This window comes from Polypterus senegalus, chromosome 6, assembly GCF_016835505.1.
Source record: "Polypterus senegalus isolate Bchr_013 chromosome 6, ASM1683550v1, whole genome shotgun sequence".
Taxonomy (NCBI): Eukaryota; Metazoa; Chordata; class Cladistia; order Polypteriformes; family Polypteridae; genus Polypterus; species Polypterus senegalus.
Genome location: NC_053159.1, coordinates 160,520,545 through 160,533,234, shown reverse-complemented (window position 1 = coordinate 160,533,234; position 12,690 = coordinate 160,520,545). Strand labels below are relative to the sequence as shown.

Below are 12,690 nucleotides of genomic sequence, written 5' to 3'. Positions count from 1 at the left end.
AAGATTGTTGGTGTGGGATTGTGGATATACTTTTGTCTTTGTTACAGCTGTATATATAACTGATACACATACAACGGATATACATACAAGTAAGTCTCCAGCAACATGCTCCATGGTAGAAATTAAAACACTGACGAATGGACCATGCATCTGCTTTGCCAACCGGGATCCTGTGCTGTTTGGTCATGTGGTGGGTGCAGCAACGTGCTGTACTAGTAAATGCTCCCCAACCTGTACATTAGTATAATATACACTGACAAAAAAAAAAAAAAAACACATCTCACACAGGTCAACTCATTTTCTTTTTTCAAGAACGTCACCAAAGTTTAATCAAACCAGTCAAAGCTTTTGAGATTTTCAGGAATTTAGTTTTTTCTTGTTAGAGAAGGGGTTATCAGTAAATATCAATATATTGAGAAGTCCTTTCTTAGCAGATACCTATATCCCCCTTAAGATATAACATCCTGCAAAATGTCAGCTTTTTAACTAAGCAAGAATAAATATTTTTGTTGCCGGATTGAATAAAATCAGCTTTGCGTTGTACACACACACACACACACACACACACACACACACACACACACACACACACACAAACTGTAGATTAAACTGTGGTAGGATTATAAGTAGCATGTTCCAGTACTTTAGATTTCTCGTTGTAGTAAAATCTATCTATCCAAAAAAAAAATGGCATGTTTGATATCTTAGTAAGTACAGTCTACTAATTAAAAAAAGCTCTTTCATGGGTTATAATTCTTTTTGTGCCAGACTTGTCATACATGGTTAATGTGCATTTGAAATATAGGTGTGAAATTTATATTTTAATGCAGGGGTCTACAACACATTGCTCGCGAGCTACGGGTAGCTCACAACCCCTTTACAAGTAGCTCGCCAAAGGTTTAATGAATCCTACATAAATTTAAAAACTTAATTAGTCAAATTAGGGATGGGTGATCTTTCCAAAAAATCTTATCACAATCCTTTTAACACAAAATCACGATCCACAATCTGAAATGCAATCCATCTTTTCAATGTGGCATACACTTAAGAGAATATCCGGACTCAAACTCATCAAGATCTAAGTAACACTTTATTTTAAATATCAAACAAAGTTGAATTCAATTGTTCTCTCGTTTGCTAGTTAAGTGGAGTTAAGAAACACGCCCCGAAGCTGGACAGCGAGTGAGGAAGGCCCCTCCCCTCAGATTTGCGCAAATACATCGGTACCACAAGCGAACTATGATACACAGTGAAATGAGAGAACTCGCAAAATCAACCGGAATGTTCAATAAAATTATAGAAAAAAACCTGATCTAAATCCGTTAAATAGTTCTCTCGTGAAAAGCGGACAGATATTGGATTTTATAGATTATATATTAGTAAACCTTCAAAATAATGTGCAGTTAAAGTCTCAACAGCATTTTCAGCATTTCTGGAGCTTAGTAGAGCCAGATAACTATAAGAATCTTCACCAAGCAGCTATGAAAATGTCCGCTTTATTTGGGTCTACATACTCTGCGAGTCTGACATGAATGTCATGAAATCAAAGTTCAGAACTACAACAGATGAACATGTAAACGACTCCATAAGAGTGAACCTAAGTGGCCACACTCCACCATACAACTGCCTCTCTTGTTGACTTCATGCAGTGCCAGCCATCTCACTAACTAAAAGACACATCACACATGCAACTGGACATGTGAATACTCTTGTGAAGTGAAACAGTGACAAGGAACAAAATGACAAATGAATAAGTAATATCTGTGTATTTGGAATTGCATTCTTTTGTTTTGACAGCATTCCTGTTTTAAATCAATAGTGTGAGATACACTAGAAAATGCAATGACATACAAAATGCACTTGCAGGTGAACTAACTTTTTTGTGATGTTTTAATGCAAAATGTGAGCTGTGGACACCAACATTTTGTAAATGTTCAGGCAAAACAAGCTTATTCAGTTTGTATGGGTTGAAATAAGCTATGAGAATAAACGTTAGAAAACATGAGTAGCTCTCGGCCATTTTCATTTTGTAAAAGTAGCTCTCAGGGGAAAAAAGGTTGGAGACCCCTGTTTTAATGCCTCATAAATCAGGAAGTTTTTTTTTTTTAATTTTTAAAACCAGCACCTAATTGCTAAAGAACAATTAACATGAATAATACCTATTAACATTTCAAAGATCTGTTGTGGTTTAGTGTGGAGATTGAGGGCCAAAGATGTGGTTTAGTGCAGAGATGGAGGGCCAAAGACTATCAGACAGAAGAAAATTTTTTATACAAAATATGCAACTATGGACAAACTGTTTTAGATGTTAGACATCTAATAGTCATTAACAATCCCTGAAAATTTCATACATCCAGCCTTAGCAGTTCAAACGTTATGACCAATGGAGGTAGCACTCATTTTTTGAGTAAAATTAGGGCCTTTAAAGCCTTCATTATCTGAGAAACTAACAAACATACAAGCCTAAAACTTCGCACACTAATTATTTGGAACAATATTGTCTCCAGAAAGTATAAAGGAAATCAGAGACTGGTCGGGAGCATTTTCTACAATCTGTTGATCTGACGTGTATTGAGACCATATTGGGAGAACTTCCCCCTCACTGTCACACATGAAATTAAAGCCCTGCATTCATTACATACAGCACTTAATTTGCAAAGAGTAATGCTGATCACACTTCGATACGGCAGAAATACTATGGAAGGCTATACACAAGAAGAACTCAAAATTATAGAGTCTTTTCACTTTTGCACTTTGTATTTTTTCTAGTAGATGAAAATCTTCCTATGCAAAACTTTTGCTTCTTTTGCTGAAAAAAGCTGTCTTGAAATACCCAACACACAATTCATTTTGTGGATAAAGTCAAACAATACACTCTAGGGAACTTGTGTTGATGGTTAACGATGTTTTTGGCGTTCTACCCCTTCGCGTCTACAACAGCCATAAAAGTGTTAAGCTGGACCTTTCACCTAGAAACAAGGCTTGTTGCTGTGCTCCATTTTGTCAAAGTTTGGAAAATACAAATAATGTTGTTATAACTGAGGATTGTGCAGGGAATAAAACACATTTTTTAATAAAATGCTTGCACTGGTGCAAATGTTGGATTTTTTTAAAACTTCAACTAAAATATCACATAACTAATTAAATTAGTATAATAGTTAAAAATTAAATTTAATTTATTTTACTTAAATAATATAGTGTAAAAATAAATGTACCCAGAATTCAGAGTACAGCAGGCCTGGGCCAGTAGACAGTTACAGGTTCACTATGATAACACTCCTCTTATAGTATTCATATAAAATCTGAACTACTGGATTTTTGGATTGTGATCGCAATTATTCAGAGCATGAGGCATTAAGTAAAATGTAATCAAGCAGCACTAATTAAAATATTAATTTCAACAAGACTAGGGATTTAAGAATACAAGGACACTAGAGAAGGTATAGCTGAAACTAACCAGATGGACCAAAGTTCCAAATATCTGTTTCAATTATCTGAGCAATGACTGAACAGTATCTGACCTTAGTCAGTTACAGTGTCCGTTTTGTTTTACTGGCCTAAAGTCACAAAAGGTTTGCATTGCACAAGGATATTATTTCAAAGGCAAATGTAAAGTAACTATTTCAGTTTCAAAAAGAACAATAAATGAGAGCCAGTAAACTTAAGAGGTATTGACCAGCCTTCCTTCAAAGCAGGCCATCATTAAATTGTCAAATACGAGCAAATTACTAACATATTAAAAAAAAAAAAACTGCACAATGACTTTCTTGTGATTAATTTTTATAAGCAGCTAACACCTGTGGTCCTTTATTTACTTGGTACTTATAGGCTACCATTTGCAGTAAATGGTTCGTTTATATTAAAAATAGCACCCCGAACTCCTGTATTTGCCATAGGGTGGTGTTAGTGAAATGATGCACTGTGTAAAAAAAATACACCATTTAAAAATGTTATCTTTTATTAGATGTATTTATCGTATGTGCATAAGCAAGTCCTGTAAGGGATTGGTTCCTAATTGTTCCAATCAGGAGATGCACATTAATAATTGAACAGTGGTAAAAAAATAATAAAGTATAAAAAAAAAAAAAACTGAAACAAAAGAAAAATGGACAAGTGTCATGACATATCAACCGAACTACTCAAATTAGTGCATGTACCATCCAGTATCTTACCACTGGGTGCAATCTAATCTTGAAACACAAAAGGAAAACAGCCAAGTGGCTGTAAACATTTGATGGGGCTTACTGCAATCTGTGTGTCACAGTGTTTTTGTATAATTTTATACAGCGTTTCCATTCATAATTCAGCCTTCTTTACATCAAATGTTTGCTAAAAATCACACTCGCAGCACAATGCACATCATAGATAGCATCAGTGTGGAAACTCAGATATAATCTAGAAATCACACGCTGCAATTCACTAGCCTGGACAGCCCCAGCAACTGTGGAGAGATTTTAGTAATGGTAATGAGATTTTAGTAATGGTAATCTTTGAACAGCATGTTCTTTCCACGTACTGTAAAGGTTTTGGCAAGATTTTTTGAAATTTAAATCTGATGCTTCCTTTAGGTAATAATATGATCCATCCTTGCCCTTAAGCAAATGCATCCCCACAACTCTCGCCTTCTTCCAATAATTTAACTTAATACAAAGCAAACGGCAGTGCACTGATCTCCTACAAGTTACAAAATGTATGTATAAAAATATTGTAAGCTTGTGATCATGATTCATGTATGCATTTGCTGTAGTAAAGTGATGTTCTTTAATTATCAATTATTTGTTGATCCATTTATTAACAGAGGACGTCTCTTTAAGAGTAGACAGCAGCCAACCACTATATACAAGGTGGGTCACAAAAAAGTGGCCCGCCCCCACCAAGAGTGCAAAGAGTGTACATGAACATGCTTAAATGGGCACAGAGATGTATTGACACACAAGGAGATCACTTTCAACATCTTCTGTAGATGCGAGTACCCAATTTGATAATTTTTCTCTTCACCACGTAATGCAGTCATCCTGGTAGAGGCAGGCCATCCATATATATATATATATATATATATATATAAATCCTGGAATGAAAAAGAGGATATGTGATCTTTGAGGAAGTTCTAAAAAGACATTTTAAAGACCCGCGAGACAAAAAAGACCGGCCATGGAGCGTCTTGCGGGGACCGTAAACACAAGACTTGTTGCCAAGAGATTGTCCCAGGGCAGTCTCGTTGGGACGTGGAACGTAAGATTCTTGTTAAGAAACGCCCTTCTTATCAAATAAGAGCTCGGACAGCCAGCAAAACATTCAGTCATGTAAAGTCACATGACACACACAGATCCTGTGCTCTCAGCAAAGAACAGCAGCGCAGAGAAAAGGGACCCAAGGCGCGATACATATGCAGAGAAAGGTACAGGATATGAAAGCAGTAACACTCGAAAGTATTGTAGTGTCCCAGCCAAGCTGAAGCCTTTTTTGTTTTAAGAGACTGTTAGGTCCAATCAAGGGAGGGCAGAATACAGCACTGAAGACTGATAAGCTGGGTGCTGATTGATGCGGTAAGGGGGAGGCGAGACCCGTGGGAGGAGGGGTTGGTAGCTGGATTTATTACGTCAGGCGCTACAGTATCAAAAAAAAAAAAGACAGCACAGATCGCATTGACGCAAACAAAAGGAAATTAGTTTAAGTCAGAGAATTTCAAAAACGGGGTTTAATTCACATGCATTGGTTACTTTGCAAAAAAAATGATTAACTGCTGATGATGTGGATCGTTTTGTCTGTGCTGAAATTCCAAACAGAGAAACCTATCCTAAATTATGGTACAAAGTCATTAAACACAAGTCTCACTGACCTCATTTAAAAGATTCAGCATATTGGGACACGAAAGATTCCAAATATTGTTTTTACAGAAGTTCTGAAATAAAAGTGAAACTAATGAAATAGCAACAATTCAAAGAAAAAAAAAATCTTACAAGTGTGTATCTGGAAAACCAAACACAGGGGTTGGCGAGCGAAGCCAGTACCGTATGTGTACAGTGGGTACAGAAAGTATTCAGACCCCCTTCAATTTTTCACTTTGTTATATTGCAGCCATTTGCTAAAATCATTTGAATTAATTTTTTTCCTCATTAATGTACACACAGCACCCCATATTGACAAGACAAAAAAAGAATTTTTGAAATTGTTGCAGATTTATTAAAAAAGAAAAACTGAAATATCACATGGTCCTAAGTATACATATATATAATACATATACATACATACATACATACATACATACATATATATATGCTTGTGTATAATTTTGTCTTAACCTTGCTTTTTTTCCTTGTGCACATTTTGGCCTACAACTGTAACGTATTTAAATGCTTGTTGTCCGTGTTTAAAAATATATTGCTTTCACATTTTAATCTGCCATGCAACGTATATTCTATAAATGGCACTATAAACAGATTGTTAAACGACCCGTTTTGATTTTTACCATATTTAGCATATGCTTTAAAAAATGTTTACTTTACATTGAGGGTGAATTTGGCTTAAAGATGATCTTTTCCTTAGGGGAGAAAAAGGATATTTTGCATTGGCCGGGAATCGAACCCGGGCCTCCCGCGTGGCAGGCGAGAATTCTACCACTGAACCACCAATGCTTCATATACAGTTTCACTTTTCATTCGTTTTCAAAAATGCAGTTTCTGTTTGTAACACATTTTGTAGTACAGCCGCGCAGTGATCCCTGGTTTCTGATATTGAACTCTACTGTCTGTCTAATTTTAAACGACTGCACCCGCAAATAAATGTTAATAGATTCCGCACCTATTATACACAACTGATCGGTTTAAGTCACTGGACCGGCTCGGAAAAGCACGTTTGGAACGAGCAAGCGTGACCGAGAAGAGAGTCGCCATTTAGACAGTTCTACTTAATTTAAATAGAATTTCCATATTCAAAGACGCGCGATACTGTGCGCGATTTCCTGTCGTCCTCCACGTGGAAGCACTAGCGCTCCAAAACTGTTACTGTCGTCTACCTCTCTATTAAGCAAATAGAAGCAGCTTACCATCTGTCATATTCGACGCTTCTAAAACTTCTGCTTTAGACTGCCTGATATTTTGTATATCGGATAGATACGTTATATTCGTGAAATACTCACATATACGATACCACTGCGTTCGGCTCTAGTAAGCGCAGTCCCTTATTCGCACCTAGAATTCATCGCGTTTCTTTCATAATCAATTCCATGTATATGCCTATGGCCACCCTGCACGACACGAACACACCAAACACCGCTTAAACGTGAACCCGACTTCTTCACCCAGTAACTTCGAGTTTCCCCATTCAAAATAGTTAAAACTACATTCGGCTAAGCACGACCAATTTAAAACATCCCTCTATCCTTTCTGGTGTCAATTGTTAATTCACGTCTTCCCATCATTGTCAGATGTGAACTACATGAACGTCATTAACTCAAAACTTTATTGTATTCTTTAAAAGCATTGCCGTACTTAACCTATAAAAAGGACATCTACTTACGCAGCACTGCCTGTATGGTCTTAGTTAACTCCATTAGTACGCACCAAGCATATGACCTCGATGTCCGAAAGCGTACCACCGTTTAATAGTAGGTGAAACACACTGGAAAATTCGCGATATTACCATTTGGAGGGAGGGGGCGACGTTCTGCGAAGAATTACGCAAAGTGGCCGATTATTATACACACCTGATTCATAAAATGTCGTCTATCGTTTCGCTAACCAGAGTATTCCTGGTTACGCCGTTATTTTTTTTTTCTTCCTTTCCGGAGTTTCCTGCATATAGTCCAAGATAATATTTTCCGCTGGGGCAGTTTTTCTTTCCTAATGTTCATGGCACAACTATGAGCATAACTCCCGAAACTAATCGGACATTTCAAACACGCACGTTGCTTTAATTTCACACCCGGGAACGGGTTTTAACTGTCGTTAAAACACAGCACATAACTTTTGATAAGACTGTATTCGACGTTTACTTGGCGGAACAAGACCTCCAGAAATGTTCTCTTTTCTCGACTGACAATTCCCGCTTTCACCTGCTCCTCTATATTAAATTTGAAAACGCCTTATCAAAATTCATAAGTGCGACACACTACAACCAACCTGTAAGCGAGATAGAAGCCAAGAGCGATACGCATGCGCGTCAGAACGGCACAGTGATTGGCCAATAGCTATATTAGTTTCACTGTGACGATGTAACTACTTTTGCGTGCCGCTATAATTCTGTCTAAAGATGTTTTTAACAGCGGAGTTGGAATTTATTTACAAACGAATAATTTCAATTGTACTCATTCTTTCTCAATGATACGCACCTGTTTTTGACGGAAGAGTATTAAGGCCAAAGAGAAAAAGAAAACAAAAATAGGGACACGGAGTCTCACGTATAAGCGGAGCGTACGACCGTATCTACTCTCACTTCCGAGATGTATATAAGCTAAATTTGGCGTATTTTCACTAGTGATGTGCAAAACGATTCTTTATAGTAATTCGATTATTTTCTTTCAGTTCACCAAAATGATTAAAACCTTTGAATCATTGATTTGTTCACTTTAAAAACAAGCTGTATAGTATTCTAGTTTAAAATCTATACAATTATAATTATTATAGATTAGTTATAATTATAATCTAAAATAAGTAATAATTGATTATAATCAATATAATAACAGTGTAACAACTTTAATATATTTAATATATAAAATATGTTTTAATACATAACTATAATATATAACTTCAATATATAACAACTTTTAATATAATTATAAAATAATAATTATAATGTTAATTATCCATATGACAGTGTAACAGCTTTAACTAATACAAACAATATAAAAAGCAAGCAACAAAATAAGTAATTCAAACAAATTAATAATTATGCTCAATTAGATTTTGACGATAAAATTGTAATGATAAAAAAAATTGTACAAATAGAACCTTAGAATAGTGCAAATATCACAATAAAACTGTGAGAACATTGAAATATGACTTAATTAAAATTATTTTCAGTTCTGGATTAATCTCCTGCAATTTCCTTCTTTTACAGTATATCCTGTCCTTTATGATGCAATCTGCCATAGAGAAGCAACCTCAGTGAACTGAACTGCAGTTCAGTGTCCTCTGAGTCTCTAGTCTGCAGTTCAGTACATGAACTGATTCTTTCGGTGAACTACTTCAGTATACTGTACTGCTAGTCAACCGTCTGCAGTTCATTCCTCACTTCAGTACACGAAGTGATTCTTTCCATGAACTAGTTCAGTGTACTGTACTGCAAGTCTCTTGTCTACATTTCATGAATGAACTTCTCTAGGTCAGTAGGAGGTGTGCTGGTTCATTAAATCAGTCTTTGTACTGAGACAGTCAGAGTCCCTCAGACAGAATGAACTGATCAATGGGAGGTGCTTGTTGTCATCTGCCTAATCAGTCATTGGCTAGATGTCAATCATGATCGTTTTGCAAAAATAGTTTACTGATAGGCTATTTTCTGAAGACAACAGCCATTTACATGAAGTTAAGATAAAAACTCTGGACTGTTGTGGAATGCTATATAAAATGTAGAACGCACTGTGCATGCATCAAAGAGATTCCTTCTTTAATGTCATTGAACCAATATGTTTGTTCAGAGACCAAGACAAGTATAAAAAAAAAGTTTGTTTGTTCATTGCACATCACACAGCCTCTGTATAGATTCCACTCACCCATGCCACAGTCTATTTGAACTTCTCCCATTCGGCAAATGCTTCAGAGCCTTTCCTGCATGGACTGCGAAGCTCAAAAACAGTTTCATCCCAAGAGCTATAAATAGAGACAATCAGTCCATCAAGTGCTCCCAGAAGAACTGTTTCTACTTATTACAATTATCTCACTGTAAACTTGCACTACAACTGTAATATTACATAACCTAAGCCGCTTTATGAACCAGTTTCACTATCTTCACTATCTGTGCATGTATATTGTTGTTATGCTTTCATATTTTGTAATTTTCATTGTTTTTTTATTGTATTATCACTCTTTTATATTAAAAAAGTTTTCCATTGTGTCCACGATATTCAGCCTTGACCACTCCCCTCCACACCACACGCCCAATCATTACTCATACTGCACACATTCTCTCTCTGTTATACTCTCAGTGCTAACTTGCCCTTCAATGCAGTCGTTTATAATTGCAAGGCAGAAAAGCAAATTATCTATTCAATATCTGATAAAGAACGTCGTAAAAAAGAACATGAACAAAAAAGAGGTGCATATAATAAAAATTAAGATCAGAGAAAATAGTCAAATAAACGAAAAAGAGAAAAATATCCCAAGCAATATATGAACAGAAATGCAAAAAAGCAACATTTATAGAATGTAAGTTAGAGGATGAAGTAATTCATAATATTGGTTTTGACAAGGAGTTAATGTAATCTAATTTTCTTTATTTACTTTTAATTACATTTTATTATGTTTTACTTTTTTACTTCTACTTTTAGTTTTTTACATTTTCCTACATTTTATTACTCATTGGTATTCAAAATAGACAGTTGTAGTGAAATACACAAGTAATTGATTTTTTATCTATAATAACATTTGACAGACACAGCACTGCTGCAATAAATTATTCCATCCAGGGTCACGTGCATCGCAACAGGCATCCTGCAAGAGGCAGGGACAATATCTGGACAGGGTGCCAGATCATCACTACCACCGTGCCACTGCACCCCCATATATATATAATACATGCTTTAATGAATTTCATCATGAAAATGATATCAAGGATACATCTTAGTTGACTTTAGACTTTAATCTCAAAAGTTCCACTTTAATTTTGTAGTTTATTTTGTCATTATAGTAGAACATTGTGAACTTCTTCTTAAAAGTGATGTTTAATTAGCTAGAGTTTCTCAGACCTCATCGTAATTATAGTAGCATGCTAAATGTTTCATATTCTAAGTGCTTCCCAACCCAGTCGTTAATTGCTGCATTGTTAAATTATACCATGTATAATGTAATGGCCGGGATTGTCACTCTAGAAATGGGTGGGTTCTGGACAGGTGATTGACAGAAGGGTGGGCCTAAACTAATATGTGACTCTTTTTAGCCAAAGTATTCAAGTTCATGCATCTTTGATATCACAGAAAAAACACACTTGAACAATGGGATGCTGAATCCTGGTCTGTGTTTTTTGAACTAAACAATACTCTGTCTTCCCATGTCAGAATTATTATAATGCTATGTCTTGTGCCACTGTTTTTGACAAATTGCTATTCAGTGGCTTTGGCATTTCTAGGGGTGGCTTTAAAAAGTACCCCGTTCTAAAATTATGTTTTTTGTATGTTACTTGTGGTGCATGTAGCTTGTAGTGGTGGCCATGAAAAATTTTTAAATTTATGTTTTCATGTAGAATGGAGAGAGTACAGTTTATGATATACTAAAAGCCAATAGTGATCAAGTGCTCTACAACAGCAAATGATGTGAAAAACATTCATGGAAAAAGAAAAAAAAAATCACTTTACTTGTGTTGCCTAATATATATGTCAGTTATCTAATGATATGCTCAAAAAGTACAATATGCATGTTTTTTTGCTAAAATAATGTTAAATATATACTTCAGTAATAATAATCACAAACATAAACAGGAAACTAAAGCCCAATGGAAATGACTTTTTGAACTGAAGATAGGACTCTTGACCAACAAATGAAAAGTGGGTCAATCAAGTTACCACTACAAACTACATGGTGTATGTAACATATATATATATATATATATATATATATATATATATATATATATATATATATATATATATATATATATATATATATATATACTGTATTTCCTGGAAAGTGAAATTTTTTAATAGAGTTCTTCATAAAAAGTTAGAAGTAGACTTTTCACTTTCAGTAATTAAGGTCAAGAGATTAGGATGACTTTCATCATATTGAATGTAGAGAAATTGTACACATTTTTTGATTCTACAATGAATATAACAGAAATTTCAATTTCAGTGTTCTAAAAAATGTAGTGTTTTGGAGACAACTAATTGCTATTCCATTAGGAGCCTTTTTTCAGACTGCTGTTTATCAGGCTCGTGAGCATATACACTCTCTGATGTTTGCCAGTGTTGTCCTCAGATTCTTGGCTGACTGACCAAAAGTTAGTGTTCAGAGGGAGGAGGAAAAGTGGAGGATTACAAACAGGATTTGATTAGTCAGCCTCTCCAGACTCAAATCTCCCTCCTTCATACACCACCATATACCAAACCTGTCCATCTATAAACATGAAGGATTTCTTTGCTGTGTTGCTTTATTATTATTATTACTATTTTTTTATTTTTACTATTTTTAGAACACTTCTTAAGTGCAAACATGCATAATTAGCCTTAAGAACTGCCCATTTTATATAAATGTAATTTGTTGAGTTAAAGTAGCCACACATTTAATTTAAAACTATTTTTTGGATTTAAAGTTAGGCTATCTTCTCATTTAGTTAAACAGCTTGTCTCACCTCCTTCTGTGATTTTACAAAGTATTGCAACTGTGGATTTAATTTCTCTAAGAAATGTTGAATGAAACATATAGTTTTCCTACCTTTAATAGTTCAGAAATGTATTCATTTTCCATGTTTGTATGTTTCACTCTAGGTTAGTTTCATGAAAAACATCTGAATTATTGATAGTTTTTTCCTTAAACAACATCC

At 35.1% G+C, this 12,690-nt stretch overlaps 1 non-coding gene across 1 annotated transcript; it reads right to left on the bottom strand.

Moving 5' to 3' along the window:
- Positions 1-6,564: 6,564 nt before the first annotated feature.
- On the bottom strand, positions 6,565-6,635 carry trnag-gcc. Its single transcript has one exon. It is a non-coding gene; the product is annotated as a tRNA-Gly (tRNA).
- Positions 6,636-12,690: the final 6,055 nt, after the last annotated feature.